Source organism: Psittacula echo, assembly GCF_963264785.1.
Source record: "Psittacula echo genome assembly, chromosome: 6".
Taxonomy (NCBI): Eukaryota; Metazoa; Chordata; class Aves; order Psittaciformes; family Psittacidae; genus Psittacula; species Psittacula echo.
In genome coordinates this window covers 55,451,630-55,465,533 of record NC_137743.1, presented here as the reverse complement: position 1 = coordinate 55,465,533, position 13,904 = coordinate 55,451,630, and positions in this window count along the sequence as shown.

Here is a 13,904-nt window from a genome sequence, read left to right as displayed (position 1 = left end):
CTAATCCTGTGGCTCATGTCTCTACCACCATGGGTGTTCCTCCTGAAAGGTTTTGTAAGGACTTATGTTGGTGAATTGTAGTACTCATCTTGGTATGCCTTTTGCAGCCCCAGTGTCTCTGGACCTGTAGGCTTTGTGGCTTTTTGAAGCCTAAGCCAAGCCCTAACCCCTAACCCCTAATACTGAGGCTTATGTCTTCACCACCATGGGAGTTCCTCAGGAGAAAGTTGTTAAAGGACCGATGTTGGTGCAGTGCTGTACTCATCTTGGTATGCCTTTTGCAGCCCCAGTGTCTCTGGACCTGTAGGCTTTGTAGCTCTTTCAACGCTAAGCCTGTCCTGAATGGCACAGGATAATATTGCGTACGCCCCCAGCAGCTTGGGTGTCCCACATGAACAAGTGGTGTAAGGTGCAATGTTTTTGCAGTGCCGTACTGCTCTTGGCATGTGTTTTGCAGCCCCAGGATCTCTGGACCTTTAGGCTTTGTGCATCTTTGAACTTAACCCTAACACTAACCCTAAAGTTTTTGAAACCTGAGTAGAGTACTGGCGGATTTTCCGCATGAGAAAGGTGCGCAAGGACCAATGTTTGTGCAGTGCCGTACTCCTCCTGGTATGCCTTTTGCAGCCGCAATGTCTCTGGACCTGTAGGCTTTGTGGATCTTTGAACCCTAACCCTAACCCTAACCCTAAACTTTTTGAAAGTCTGATCCTTTGGCTCATGTCTCTACCACCATGGGTGTTCCTCATGAAAGGTTTTGTAAGGACTAATGTTGGTGAATTGTAGTACTCATCTTGGTATGCCTTTTGCAGCCCCAGTGTCTCTGGACCTGTAGGCTTTGTGGCTTTTTGAAGCCTAAGCCAAGCCCTAACCCCTAACCCCTAATACTGAGGCTTATGTCTTCACCACCATGGGAGTTCCTCATGAGAAAGTTGTTAAAGGACCGATGTTGGTGCAGTGCTGTACTCATCTTGGTATGCCTTTTGCAGCCCCAGTGTCTCTGGACCTGTAGGCTTTGTAGCTCTTTCAACGCTAAGCCTGTCCTGAGTGGCACAGGATAATATTGCGTACGCCCCCAGCAGCTTGGGTGTCCCACATGAACAAGTGGTGTAAGGTGCAATGTTTTTGCAGTGCCGTACTGCTCTTGGCATGTGTTTTGCAGCCCCAGGATCTCTGGACCTTTAGGCTTTCTGCATCTTTGAACTTAACCCTAACTCTAACCCTAAAGTTTTTGAAACCTGAGTACAGTACTGGCGGATTTTCCGCATGAGAAAGGTGCGCAAGGACCAATGTTTGTGCAGTGCCGTACTCCTCCTGGTATGCCTTTTGCAGCCCCAGTGTCTCTGGACCTGTAGGCTTTGTGGCTTTTTGAAGCCTAAGCCAAGCCCTAACCCCTAACCCCTAATACTGAGGCTTATGTCTTTACCACCATGGCAGTTCCTCATGAGAAAGTTGTTAAAGGACCTATGTTGGTGCAGTGCTGTACTCATCTTGGTATGCCTTTTGCAGCCCCAGTGTCTCTGGACCTGTAGGCTTTGTAGCTCTTTCAACGCTAAGCCTGTCCTGAATGGCACAGGATAATATTGCGTACGCCCCCAGCAGCTTGGGTGTCCCATATGAATACGTGGTGTAAGGTGCAATGTTTTTGCAGTGCCTACTGCTCTTGGCATGTGTTTTGCAGCCCCAGGATCTCTGGACCTTTAGGCTTTCTGCATCTTTGAACTTAACCTTAACACTAACCCTAAAGTTTTTGAAACCTGAGTACAGTACTGGCGGATTTTCCGCATGAGAAAGGTGCGCAAGGACCAATGTTTGTGCAGTGCCATACTCCTCCTGGTATGCCTTTTGCAGCCGCAATGTCTCTGGACCTGTAGGCTTTGTGGATCTTTGAACCCTAACCCTAACCCTAACCCTAAACTTTTTGAAAGTCTAATCCTGTGGCTCATGTCTCTACCACCATGGGTGTTCCTCCTGAAAGGTTTTGTAAGGACTAATGTTGGTGAATTGTAGTACTCATCTTGGTATGCCTTTTGCAGCCCCAGTGTCTCTGGACCTGTAGGCTTTGTGGCTTTTTGAAGCCTAAGCCAAGCCCTAACCCCTAACCCCTAATACTGAGGCTTATGTCTTCACCACCATGGGAGTTCCTCATGAGAAAGTTGTTAAAGGACGGATGTTGGTGCAGTGCTGTACTCATCTTGGTATGCCTTTTGCAGCCCCAGTGTCTCTGGACCTGTAGGCTTTGTAGCTCTTTCAACGCTAAGCCTGTCCTGAATGGCACAGGATAATATTGCGTACGCCCCCAGCAGCTTGGGTGTCCCACATGAACAAGTGGTGTAAGGTGCAAAGTTTTTGCAGTGCCGTACTGCTCTTGGCATGTGTTTTGCAGCCCCAGGATCTCTGGACCTTTAGGCTTTGTGCATCTTTGAACTTAACCCTAACACTAACCCTAAAGTTTTTGAAACCTGAGTACAGTACTGGCGGATTTTCCGCATGAGAAAGGTGCGCAAGGACCAATGTTTGTGCAGTGCCGTACTCCTCCTGGTATGCCTTTTGCAGCCGCAATGTCTCTGGACCTGTAGGCTTTGTGGATCTTTGAACCCTAACCCTAACCCTAACCCTAAACTTTTTGAAAGTCTGATCCTGTGGCTCATGTCTCTACCACCATGGGTGTTCCTCATGAAAGGTTTTGTAAGGACTAATGTTGGTGAATTGTAGTACTCATCTTGGTATGCCTTTTGCAGCCCCAGTGTCTCTGGACCTGTAGGCTTTGTGGCTTTTTGAAGCCTAAGCCAAGCCCTAACCCCTAACCCCTAATACTGAGGCTTATGTCTTCACCACCATGGGAGTTCCTCATGAGAAAGTTGTTAAAGGACCTATGTTGGTGCAGTGCTGTACTCATCTTGGTATGCCTTTTGCAGCCCCAGTGTCTCTGGACCTGTAGGCTTTGTAGCTCTTTCAACGCTAAGCCTGTCCTGAATGGCACAGGATAATATTGCGTACGCCCCCAGCAGCTTGGGTGTCCCACATGAACAAGTGGTGTAAGGTGCAATGTTTTTGCAGTGCCGTACTCCTCTTGGCATGTGTTTTGCAGCCCCAGGATCTCTGGACCTTTAGGCTTTCTGCATCTTTGAACTTAACCTTAACACTAACCCTAAAGTTTTTGAAACCTGAGTACAGTACTGGCGGATTTTCCGCATGAGAAAGGTGCGCAAGGACCAATGTTTGTGCAGTGCCGTACTCCTCCTGGTATGCCTTTTGCAGCCGCAATGTCTCTGGACCTGTAGGCTTTGTGGATCTTTGAACCCTAACCCTAACCCTAACCCTAAACTTTTTGCAAGTCTAATCCTGTGGCTCATGTCTCTACCACCATGGGTGTTCCTCCTGAAAGGTTTTGTAAGGACTAATGTTGGTGAATTGTAGTACTCATCTTGGTATGCCTTTTGCAGCCCCAGTGTCTCTGGACCTGTAGGCTTTGTGGCTTTTTGAAGCCTAAGCCAAGCCCTAACCCCTAACCCCTAATACTGAGGCTTATGTCTTCACCACCATGGGAGTTCCTCATGAGAAAGTTGTTAAAGGACCGATGTTGGTGCAGTGCTGTACTCATCTTGGTATGCCTTTTGCAGCCCCAGTGTCTCTGGACCTGTAGGCTTTGTAGCTCTTTCAACGCTAAGCCTGTCCTGAGTGGCACAGGATAATATTGCGTACGCCCCCAGCAGCTTGGGTGTCCCACATGAACAAGTGGTGTAAGGTGCAATGTTTTTGCAGTGCCGTACTGCTCTTGGCATGTGTTTTGCAGCCCCAGGATCTCTGGACCTTTAGGCTTTCTGCATCTTTGAACTTAACCCTAACTCTAACCCTAAAGTTTTTGAAACCTGAGTACAGTACTGGCGGATTTTCCGCATGAGAAAGGTGCGCAAGGACCAATGTTTGTGCAGTGCCGTACTCCTCCTGGTATGCCTTTTGCAGCCCCAGTGTCTCTGGACCTGTAGGCTTTGTGGCTTTTTGAAGCCTAAGCCAAGCCCTAACCCCTAACCCCTAATACTGAGGCTTATGTCTTTACCACCATGGCAGTTCCTCATGAGAAAGTTGTTAAAGGACCTATGTTGGTGCAGTGCTGTACTCATCTTGGTATGCCTTTTGCAGCCCCAGTGTCTCTGGACCTGTAGGCTTTGTAGCTCTTTCAACGCTAAGCCTGTCCTGAATGGCACAGGATAATATTGCGTACGCCCCCAGCAGCTTGGGTGTCCCATATGAATACGTGGTGTAAGGTGCAATGTTTTTGCAGTGCCGTACTGCTCTTGGCATGTGTTTTGCAGCCCCAGGATCTCTGGACCTTTAGGCTTTCTGCATCTTTGAACTTAACCTTAACACTAACCCTAAAGTTTTTGAAACCTGAGTACAGTACTGGCGGATTTTCCGCATGAGAAAGGTGCGCAAGGACCAATGTTTGTGCAGTGCCATACTCCTCCTGGTATGCCTTTTGCAGCCGCAATGTCTCTGGACCTGTAGGCTTTGTGGATCTTTGAACCCTAACCCTAACCCTAACCCTAAACTTTTTGCAAGTCTAATCCTGTGGCTCATGTCTCTACCACCATGGGTGTTCCTCCTGAAAGGTTTTGTAAGGACTAATGTTGGTGAATTGTAGTACTCATCTTGGTATGCCTTTTGCAGCCCCAGTGTCTCTGGACCTGTAGGCTTTGTGGCTTTTTGAAGCCTAAGCCAAGCCCTAACCCCTAACCCCTAATACTGAGGCTTATGTCTTCACCACCATGGGAGTTCCTCATGAGAAAGTTGTTAAAGGACGGATGTTGGTGCAGTGCTGTACTCATCTTGGTATGCCTTTTGCAGCCCCAGTGTCTCTGGACCTGTAGGCTTTGTAGCTCTTTCAACGCTAAGCCTGTCCTGAATGGCACAGGATAATATTGCGTACGCCCCCAGCAGCTTGGGTGTCCCACATGAACAAGTGGTGTAAGGTGCAAAGTTTTTGCAGTGCCGTACTGCTCTTGGCATGTGTTTTGCAGCCCCAGGATCTCTGGACCTTTAGGCTTTGTGCATCTTTGAACTTAACCCTAACACTAACCCTAAAGTTTTTGAAACCTGAGTACAGTACTGGCGGATTTTCCGCATGAGAAAGGTGCGCAAGGACCAATGTTTGTGCAGTGCCGTACTCCTCCTGGTATGCCTTTTGCAGCCGCAATGTCTCTGGACCTGTAGGCTTTGTGGATCTTTGAACCCTAACCCTAACCCTAACCCTAAACTTTTTGAAAGTCTGATCCTGTGGCTCATGTCTCTACCACCATGGGTGTTCCTCATGAAAGGTTTTGTAAGGACTAATGTTGGTGAATTGTAGTACTCATCTTGGTATGCCTTTTGCAGCCCCAGTGTCTCTGGACCTGTAGGCTTTGTGGCTTTTTGAAGCCTAAGCCAAGCCCTAACCCCTAACCCCTAATACTGAGGCTTATGTCTTCACCACCATGGGAGTTCCTCATGAGAAAGTTGTTAAAGGACCTATGTTGGTGCAGTGCTGTACTCATCTTGGTATGCCTTTTGCAGCCCCAGTGTCTCTGGACCTGTAGGCTTTGTAGCTCTTTCAACGCTAAGCCTGTCCTGAATGGCACAGGATAATATTGCGTACGCCCCCAGCAGCTTGGGTGTCCCACATGAACAAGTGGTGTAAGGTGCAATGTTTTTGCAGTGCCGTACTCCTCTTGGCATGTGTTTTGCAGCCCCAGGATCTCTGGACCTTTAGGCTTTCTGCATCTTTGAACTTAACCTTAACACTAACCCTAAAGTTTTTGAAACCTGAGTACAGTACTGGCGGATTTTCCGCATGAGAAAGGTGCGCAAGGACCAATGTTTGTGCAGTGCCGTACTCCTCCTGGTATGCCTTTTGCAGCCGCAATGTCTCTGGACCTGTAGGCTTTGTGGATCTTTGAACCCTAACCCTAACCCTAACCCTAAACTTTTTGCAAGTCTAATCCTGTGGCTCATGTCTCTACCACCATGGGTGTTCCTCCTGAAAGGTTTTGTAAGGACTAATGTTGGTGAATTGTAGTACTCATCTTGGTATGCCTTTTGCAGCCCCAGTGTCTCTGGACCTGTAGGCTTTGTGGCTTTTTGAAGCCTAAGCCAAGCCCTAACCCCTAACCCCTAATACTGAGGCTTATGTCTTCACCACCATGGGAGTTCCTCATGAGAAAGTTGTTAAAGGACGGATGTTGGTGCAGTGCTGTACTCATCTTGGTATGCCTTTTGCAGCCCCAGTGTCTCTGGACCTGTAGGCTTTGTAGCTCTTTCAACCCTAAGCCTGTCCTGAATGGCACAGGATAATATTGCGTACGGCCCCAGCAGCTTGGGTGTCCCACATGAACAAGCGGTGTAAGGTGCAAAGTTTTTGCAGTGCCGTACTGCTCTTGGCATGTGTTTTGCAGCCCCAGGATCTCTGGACCTTTAGGCTTTCTGCATCTTTGAACTTAACCCTAACACTAACCCTAAAGTTTTTGAAACCTGAGTACAGTACTGGCGGATTTTCCGCATGAGAAAGGTGCGCAAGGACCAATGTTTGTGCAGTGCCGTACTCCTCCTGGTATGGCTTTTGCAGCCGCAATGTCTCTGGACCTGTAGGCTTTGTGGATCTTTGAACCCTAACCCTAACCCTAACCCTAAACTTTTTGAAAGTCTGATCCTTTGGCTCATGTCTCTACCACCATGGGTGTTCCTCATGAAAGGTTTTGTAAGGACTAATGTTGGTGAATTGTAGTACTCATCTTGGTATGCCTTTTGCAGCCCCAGTGTCTCTGGACCTGTAGGCTTTGTGGCTTTTTGAAGCCTAAGCCAAGCCCTAACCCCTAACCCCTAATACTGAGGCTTATGTCTTCACCACCATGGCAGTTCCTCATGAGAAAGTTGTTAAAGGACCTATGTTGGTGCAGTGCTGTACTCATCTTGGTATGCCTTTTGCAGCCCCAGTGTCTCTGGACCTGTAGGCTTTGTAGCTCTTTCTACCCTAAGCCTGTCCTGAATGGCACAGGATAATATTGCGTACGCCCCCAGCAGCTTGGGTGTCCCACATGAACAAGTGGTGTAAGTTGCAATGTTTTTGCAGTGCCGTACTGCTCTTGGCATGTGTTTTGCAGCCCCAGGATCTCTGGACCTTTAGGCTTTCTGCATCTTTGAACTTAACCCTAACACTAACCCTAAAGTTTTTGAAACCTGAGTAGAGTACTGGCGGATTTTCCGCATGAGAAAGGTGCGCAAGGACCAATGTTTGTGCAGTGCCGTACTCCTCCTGGTATGCCTTTTGCAGCCGCAATGTCTCTGGACCTGTAGGCTTTGTGGATCTTTGAACCCTAACCCTAACCCTAACCCTAAACTTTTTGCAAGTCTAATCCTGTGGCTCATGTCTCTACCACCATGGGTGTTCCTCATGAAAGGTTTTGTAAGGACTAATGTTGGTGAATTGTAGTACTCATCTTGGTATGCCTTTTGCAGCCCCAGTGTCTCTGGACCTGTAGGCTTTGTGGCTTTTTGAAGCCTAAGCCAAGCCCTAACCCCTAACCCCTAATACTGAGGCTTATGTCTTCACCACCATGGGAGTTCCTCATGAGAAAGTTGTTAAAGGACCGATGTTGGTGCAGTGCTGTACTCATCTTGGTATGCCTTTTGCAGCCCCAGTGTCTCTGGACCTGTAGGCTTTGTAGCTCTTTCAACGCTAAGCCTGTCCTGAATGGCACAGGATAATATTGCGTACGCCCCCAGCAGCTTGGGTGTCCCACATGAACAAGTGGTGTAAGGTGCAATGTTTTTGCAGTGCCGTACTGCTCTTGGCATGTGTTTTGCAGCCCCAGGATCTCTGGACCTTTAGGCTTTCTGCATCTTTGAACTTAACCCTAACACTAACCCTAAAGTTTTTGAAACCTGAGTAGAGTACTGGCGGATTTTCCGCATGAGAAAGGTGCGCAAGGACCAATGTTTGTGCAGTGCCGTACTCCTCCTGGTATGCCTTTTGCAGCCGCAATGTCTCTGGACCTGTAGGCTTTGTGGATCTTTGAACCCTAACCCTAACCCTAACCCTAAACTTTTTGCAAGTCTCATCCTGTGGCTCATGTCTCTACCACCATGGGTGTTCCTCATGAAAGGTTTTGTAAGGACTAATGTTGGTGAATTGTAGTACTCATCTTGGTATGCCTTTTGCAGCCCCAGTGTCTCTGGACCTGTAGGCTTTGTGGCTTTTTGAAGCCTAAGCCAAGCCCTAACCCCTAACCCCTAATACTGAGGCTTATGTCTTCACCACCATGGGAGTTCCTCATGAGAAAGTTGTTAAAGGACCTATGTTGGTGCAGTGCTGTACTCATCTTGGTATGCCTTTTGCAGCCCTAGTGTCTCTGGACCTGTAGGCTTTGTAGCTCTTTCAACCCTAAGCCTGTCCTGAATGGCACAGGATAATATTGCGTACGCCCCCAGCAGCTTGGGTGTCCCACATGAACAAGTGGTGTAAGGTGCAATGTTTTTGCAGTGCCGTACTCCTCTTGGCATGTGTTTTGCAGCCCCAGGATCTCTGGACCTTTAGGCTTTCTGCATCTTTGAACTTAACCTTAACACTAACCCTAAAGTTTTTGAAACCTGAGTACAGTACTGGCGGATTTTCCGCATGAGAAAGGTGCGCAAGGACCAATGTTTGTGCAGTGCCGTACTCCTCCTGGTATGCCTTTTGCAGCCGCAATGTCTCTGGACCTGTAGGCTTTGTGGATCTTTGAACCCTAACCCTAACCCTAACCCTAAACTTTTTGCAAGTCTAATCCTGTGGCTCATGTCTCTACCACCATGGGTGTTCCTCCTGAAAGGTTTTGTAAGGACTAATGTTGGTGAATTGTAGTACTCATCTTGGTATGCCTTTTGCAGCCCCAGTGTCTCTGGACCTGTAGGCTTTGTGGCTTTTTGAAGCCTAAGCCAAGCCCTAACCCCTAACCCCTAATACTGAGGCTTATGTCTTCACCACCATGGGAGTTCCTCATGAGAAAGTTGTTAAAGGACGGATGTTGGTGCAGTGCTGTACTCATCTTGGTATGCCTTTTGCAGCCCCAGTGTCTCTGGACCTGTAGGCTTTGTAGCTCTTTCAACCCTAAGCCTGTCCTGAATGGCACAGGATAATATTGCGTACGGCCCCAGCAGCTTGGGTGTCCCACATGAACAAGTGGTGTAAGGTGCAAAGTTTTTGCAGTGCCGTACTGCTCTTGGCATGTGTTTTGCAGCCCCAGGATCTCTGGACCTTTAGGCTTTCTGCATCTTTGAACTTAACCCTAACACTAACCCTAAAGTTTTTGAAACCTGAGTACAGTACTGGCGGATTTTCCGCATGAGAAAGGTGCGCAAGGACCAATGTTTGTGCAGTGCCGTACTCCTCCTGGTATGCCTTTTGCAGCCGCAATGTCTCTGGACCTGTAGGCTTTGTGGATCTTTGAACCCTAACCCTAACCCTAACCCTAAACTTTTTGAAAGTCTGATCCTTTGGCTCATGTCTCTACCACCATGGGTGTTCCTCATGAAAGGTTTTGTAAGGACTAATGTTGGTGAATTGTAGTACTCATCTTGGTATGCCTTTTGCAGCCCCAGTGTCTCTGGACCTGTAGGCTTTGTGGCTTTTTGAAGCCTAAGCCAAGCCCTAACCCCTAACCCCTAATACTGAGGCTTATGTCTTCACCACCATGGGAGTTCCTCATGAGAAAGTTGTTAAAGGACCTATGTTGGTGCAGTGCTGTACTCATCTTGGTATGCCTTTTGCAGCCCCAGTGTCTCTGGACCTGTAGGCTTTGTAGCTCTTTCAACCCTAAGCCTGTCCTGAATGGCACAGGATAATATTGCGTACGCCCCCAGCAGCTTGGGTGTCCCACATGAACAAGTGGTGTAAGGTGCAATGTTTTTGCAGTGCCGTACTGCTCTTGGCATGTGTTTTGCAGCCCCAGGATCTCTGGACCTTTAGGCTTTCTGCATCTTTGAACTTAACCCTAACACTAACCCTAAAGTTTTGGAAACCTGAGTAGAGTACTGGCGGATTTTCCGCATGAGAAAGGTGCGCAAGGACCAATGTTTGTGCAGTGCCGTACTCCTCCTGGTATGCCTTTTGCAGCCGCAATGTCTCTGGACCTGTAGGCTTTGTGGATCTTTGAACCCTAACCCTAACCCTAACCCTAAACTTTTTGCAAGTCTAATCCTGTGGCTCATGTCTCTACCACCATGGGTGTTCCTCATGAAAGGTTTTGTAAGGACTAATGTTGGTGAATTGTAGTACTCATCTTGGTATGCCTTTTGCAGCCCCAGTGTCTCTGGACCTGTAGGCTTTGTGGCTTTTTGAAGCCTAAGCCAAGCCCTAACCCCTAACCCCTAATACTGAGGCTTATGTCTTCACCACCATGGGAGTTCCTCATGAGAAAGTTGTTAAAGGACCTATGTTGGTGCAGTGCTGTACTCATCTTGGTATGCCTTTTGCAGCCCCAGTGTCTCTGGACCTGTAGGCTTTGTAGCTCTTTCAACGCTAAGCCTGTCCTGAATGGCACAGGATAATATTGCGTACGCCCCCAGCAGCTTGGGTGTCCCACATGAACAAGTGGTGTAAGGTGCAATGTTTTTGCAGTGCCGTACTGCTCTTGGCATGTGTTTTGCAGCCCCAGGATCTCTGGACCTTTAGGCTTTCTGCATCTTTGAACTTAACCCTAACACTAACCCTAAAGTTTTTGAAACCTGAGTACAGTACTGGCGGATTTTCCGCATGAGAAAGGTGCGCAAGGACCAATGTTTGTGCAGTGCCGTACTCCTCCTGGTATGCCTTTTGCAGCCGCAATGTCTCTGGACCTGTAGGCTTTGTGGCTTTTTGAAGCCTAAGCCAAGCCCTAACCCCTAACCCCTAATACTGAGGCTTATGTCTTCACCACCATGGGAGTTCCTCATGAGAAAGTTGTTAAAGGACCGATGTTGGTGCAGTGCTGTACTCATCTTGGTATGCCTTTTGCAGCCCCAGTGTCTCTGGACCTGTAGGCTTTGTAGCTCTTTCAACCCTAAGCCTGTCCTGAATGGCACAGGATAATATTGTGTACGCCCCCAGCAGCTTGGGTGTCCCACATGAACAAGTGGTGTAAGGTGCAATGTTTTTGCAGTGCCGTACTCCTCTTGGCATGTGTTTTGCAGCCCCAGGATCTCTGGACCTTTAGGCTTTCTGCATCTTTGAACTTAACCCTAACACTAACCCTAAAGTTTTTGAAACCTGAGTACAGTACTGGCGGATTTTCCGCATGAGAAAGGTGCGCAAGGACCAATGTTTGTGCAGTGCCGTACTCCTCCTGGTATGCCTTTTGCAGCCGCAATGTCTCTGGACCTGTAGGCTTTGTGGATCTTTGAACCCTAACCCTAACCCTAACCCTAAACTTTTTGGAAGTCTAATCCTGTGGCTCATGTCTCTACCACCATGGGTGTTCCTCATGAAAGGTTTTGTAAGGACTAATGTTGGTGAATTGTAGTACTCATCTTGGTATGCCTTTTGCAGCCCCAGTGTCTCTGGACCTGTAGGCTTTGTGGCTTTTTGAAGCCTAAGCCAAGCCCTAACCCCTAACCCCTAATACTGAGGCTTATGTCTTCACCACCATGGGAGTTCCTCATGAGAAAGTTGTTAAAGGACCGATGTTGGTGCAGTGCTGTACTCATCTTGGTATGCCTTTTGCAGCCTCAGTGTCTCTGGACCTGTAGGCTTTGTAGCTCTTTCAACCCTAAGCCTGTCCTGAATGGCACAGGATAATATTGCGTACGCCCCCAGCAGCTTGGGTGTCCCACATGAACAAGTGGTGTAAGGTGCAATGTTTTTGCAGTGCCGTACTGCTCTTGGCATGTGTTTTGCAGCCCCAGGATCTCTGGACCTTTAGGCTTTGTGCATCTTTGAACTTAACCCTAACACTAACCCTAAAGTTTTTGAAACCCGAGTACAGTACTGGCGGATTTTCCGCATGAGAAAGGTGCGCAAGGACCAATGTTTGTGCAGTGCCGTACTCCTCCTGGTATGCCTTTTGCAGCCGCAATGTCTCTGGACCTGTAGGCTTTGTGGATCTTTGAACCCTAACCCTAACCCTAACTCTAAACTTTTTGCAAGTCTAATCCTGTGGCTCATGTCTCTACCACCATGGGTGTTCCTCATGAAAGGTTTTGTAAGGACTGATGTTGGTGAATTGTAGTACTCATCTTGGTATGCCTTTTGCAGCCCCAGTGTCTCTGGACCTGTAGGCTTTGTGGCTTTTTGAAGCCTAAGCCAAGCCCTAACCCCTAACCCCTAATACTGAGGCTTATGTCTTCACCACCATGGGAGTTCCTCATGAGAAAGTTGTTAAAGGACCGATGTTGGTGCAGTGCTGTACTCATCTTGGTATGCCTTTTGCAGCCCCAGTGTCTCTGGACCTGTAGGCTTTGTAGCTCTTTCAACCCTAAGCCTGTCCTGAATGGCACAGGATAATATTGCGTACGCCCCCAGCAGCTTGGGTGTCCCACATGAACAAGTGGTGTAAGGTGCAATGTTTTTGCAGTGCCGTACTGCTCTTGGCATGTGTTTTGCAGCCCCAGGATCTCTGGACCTTTAGGCTTTCTGCATCTTTGAACTTAACCCTAACACTAACCCTAAAGTTTTTGAAACCTGAGTAGAGTACTGGCGGATTTTCCGCATGAGAAAGGTGCGCAAGGACCAATGTTTGTGCAGTGCCGTACTCCTCCTGGTATGCCTTTTGCAGCCGCAATGTCTCTGGACCTGTAGGCTTTGTGGATCTTTGAACCCTAACCCTAACCCTAACCCTAAACTTTTTGAAAGTCTAATCCTGTGGCTCATGTCTCTACCACCATGGGTGTTCCTCATGAAAGGTTTTGTAAGGATTAATGTTGGTGAATTGTAGTACTCATCTTGGTATGCCTTTTGCAGCCCCAGTGTCTCTGGACCTGTAGGCTTTGTGGCTTTTTGAAGCCTAAGCCAAGCCCTAACCCCTAACCCCTAATACTGAGGCTTATGTCTTTACCACCATGGGAGTTCCTCATGAGAAAGTTGTTAAAGAACCTATGTTGGTGCAGTGCTGTACTCATCTTGGTATGCCTTTTGCAGCCCCAGTGTCTCTGGACCTGTAGGCTTTGTAGCTCTTTCAACCCTAAGCCTGTCCTGAATGGCACAGGATAATATTGCGTACGCCCCCAGCAGCTTGGGTGTCCCACATGAACAAGTGGTGTAAGGTGCAATGTTTTTGCAGTGCCGTACTCCTCTTGGCATGTGTTTTGCAGCCCCAGGATCTCTGGACCTTTAGGCTTTGTGCATCTTTGAACTTAACCCTAACCCTAACCCTAAAGTTTTTGAAACCTGAGTACAGTACTGGCGGATTTTCCGCATGAGAAAGGTGCGCAAGGACCAATGTTTGTGCAGTGCCGTACTCCTCCTGGTATGCCTTTTGCAGCCGCAATGTCTCTGGACCTGTAGGCTTTGTGGATCTTTGAACCCTAACCCTAACCCTAACCCTAAACTTTTTGAAAGTCTAATCCTGTGGCTCATGTCTCTACCACCATGGGTGTTCCTCCTGAAAGGTTTTGTAAGGACTTATGTTGGTGAATTGTAGTACTCATCTTGGTATGCCTTTTGCAGCCCCAGTGTCTCTGGACCTGTAGGCTTTGTGGCTTTTTGAAGCCTAAGCCAAGCCCTAACCCCTAACCCCTAATACTGAGGCTTATGTCTTCACCACCATGGGAGTTCCCCAGGAGAAAGTTGTTAAAGGACCGATGTTGGTGCAGTGCTGTACTCATCTTGGTATGCCTTTTGCAGCCCCAGTGTCTCTGGACCTGTAGGCTTTGTAGCTCTTTCAACGCTAAGCCTGTCCTGAATGGCACAGGATAATATT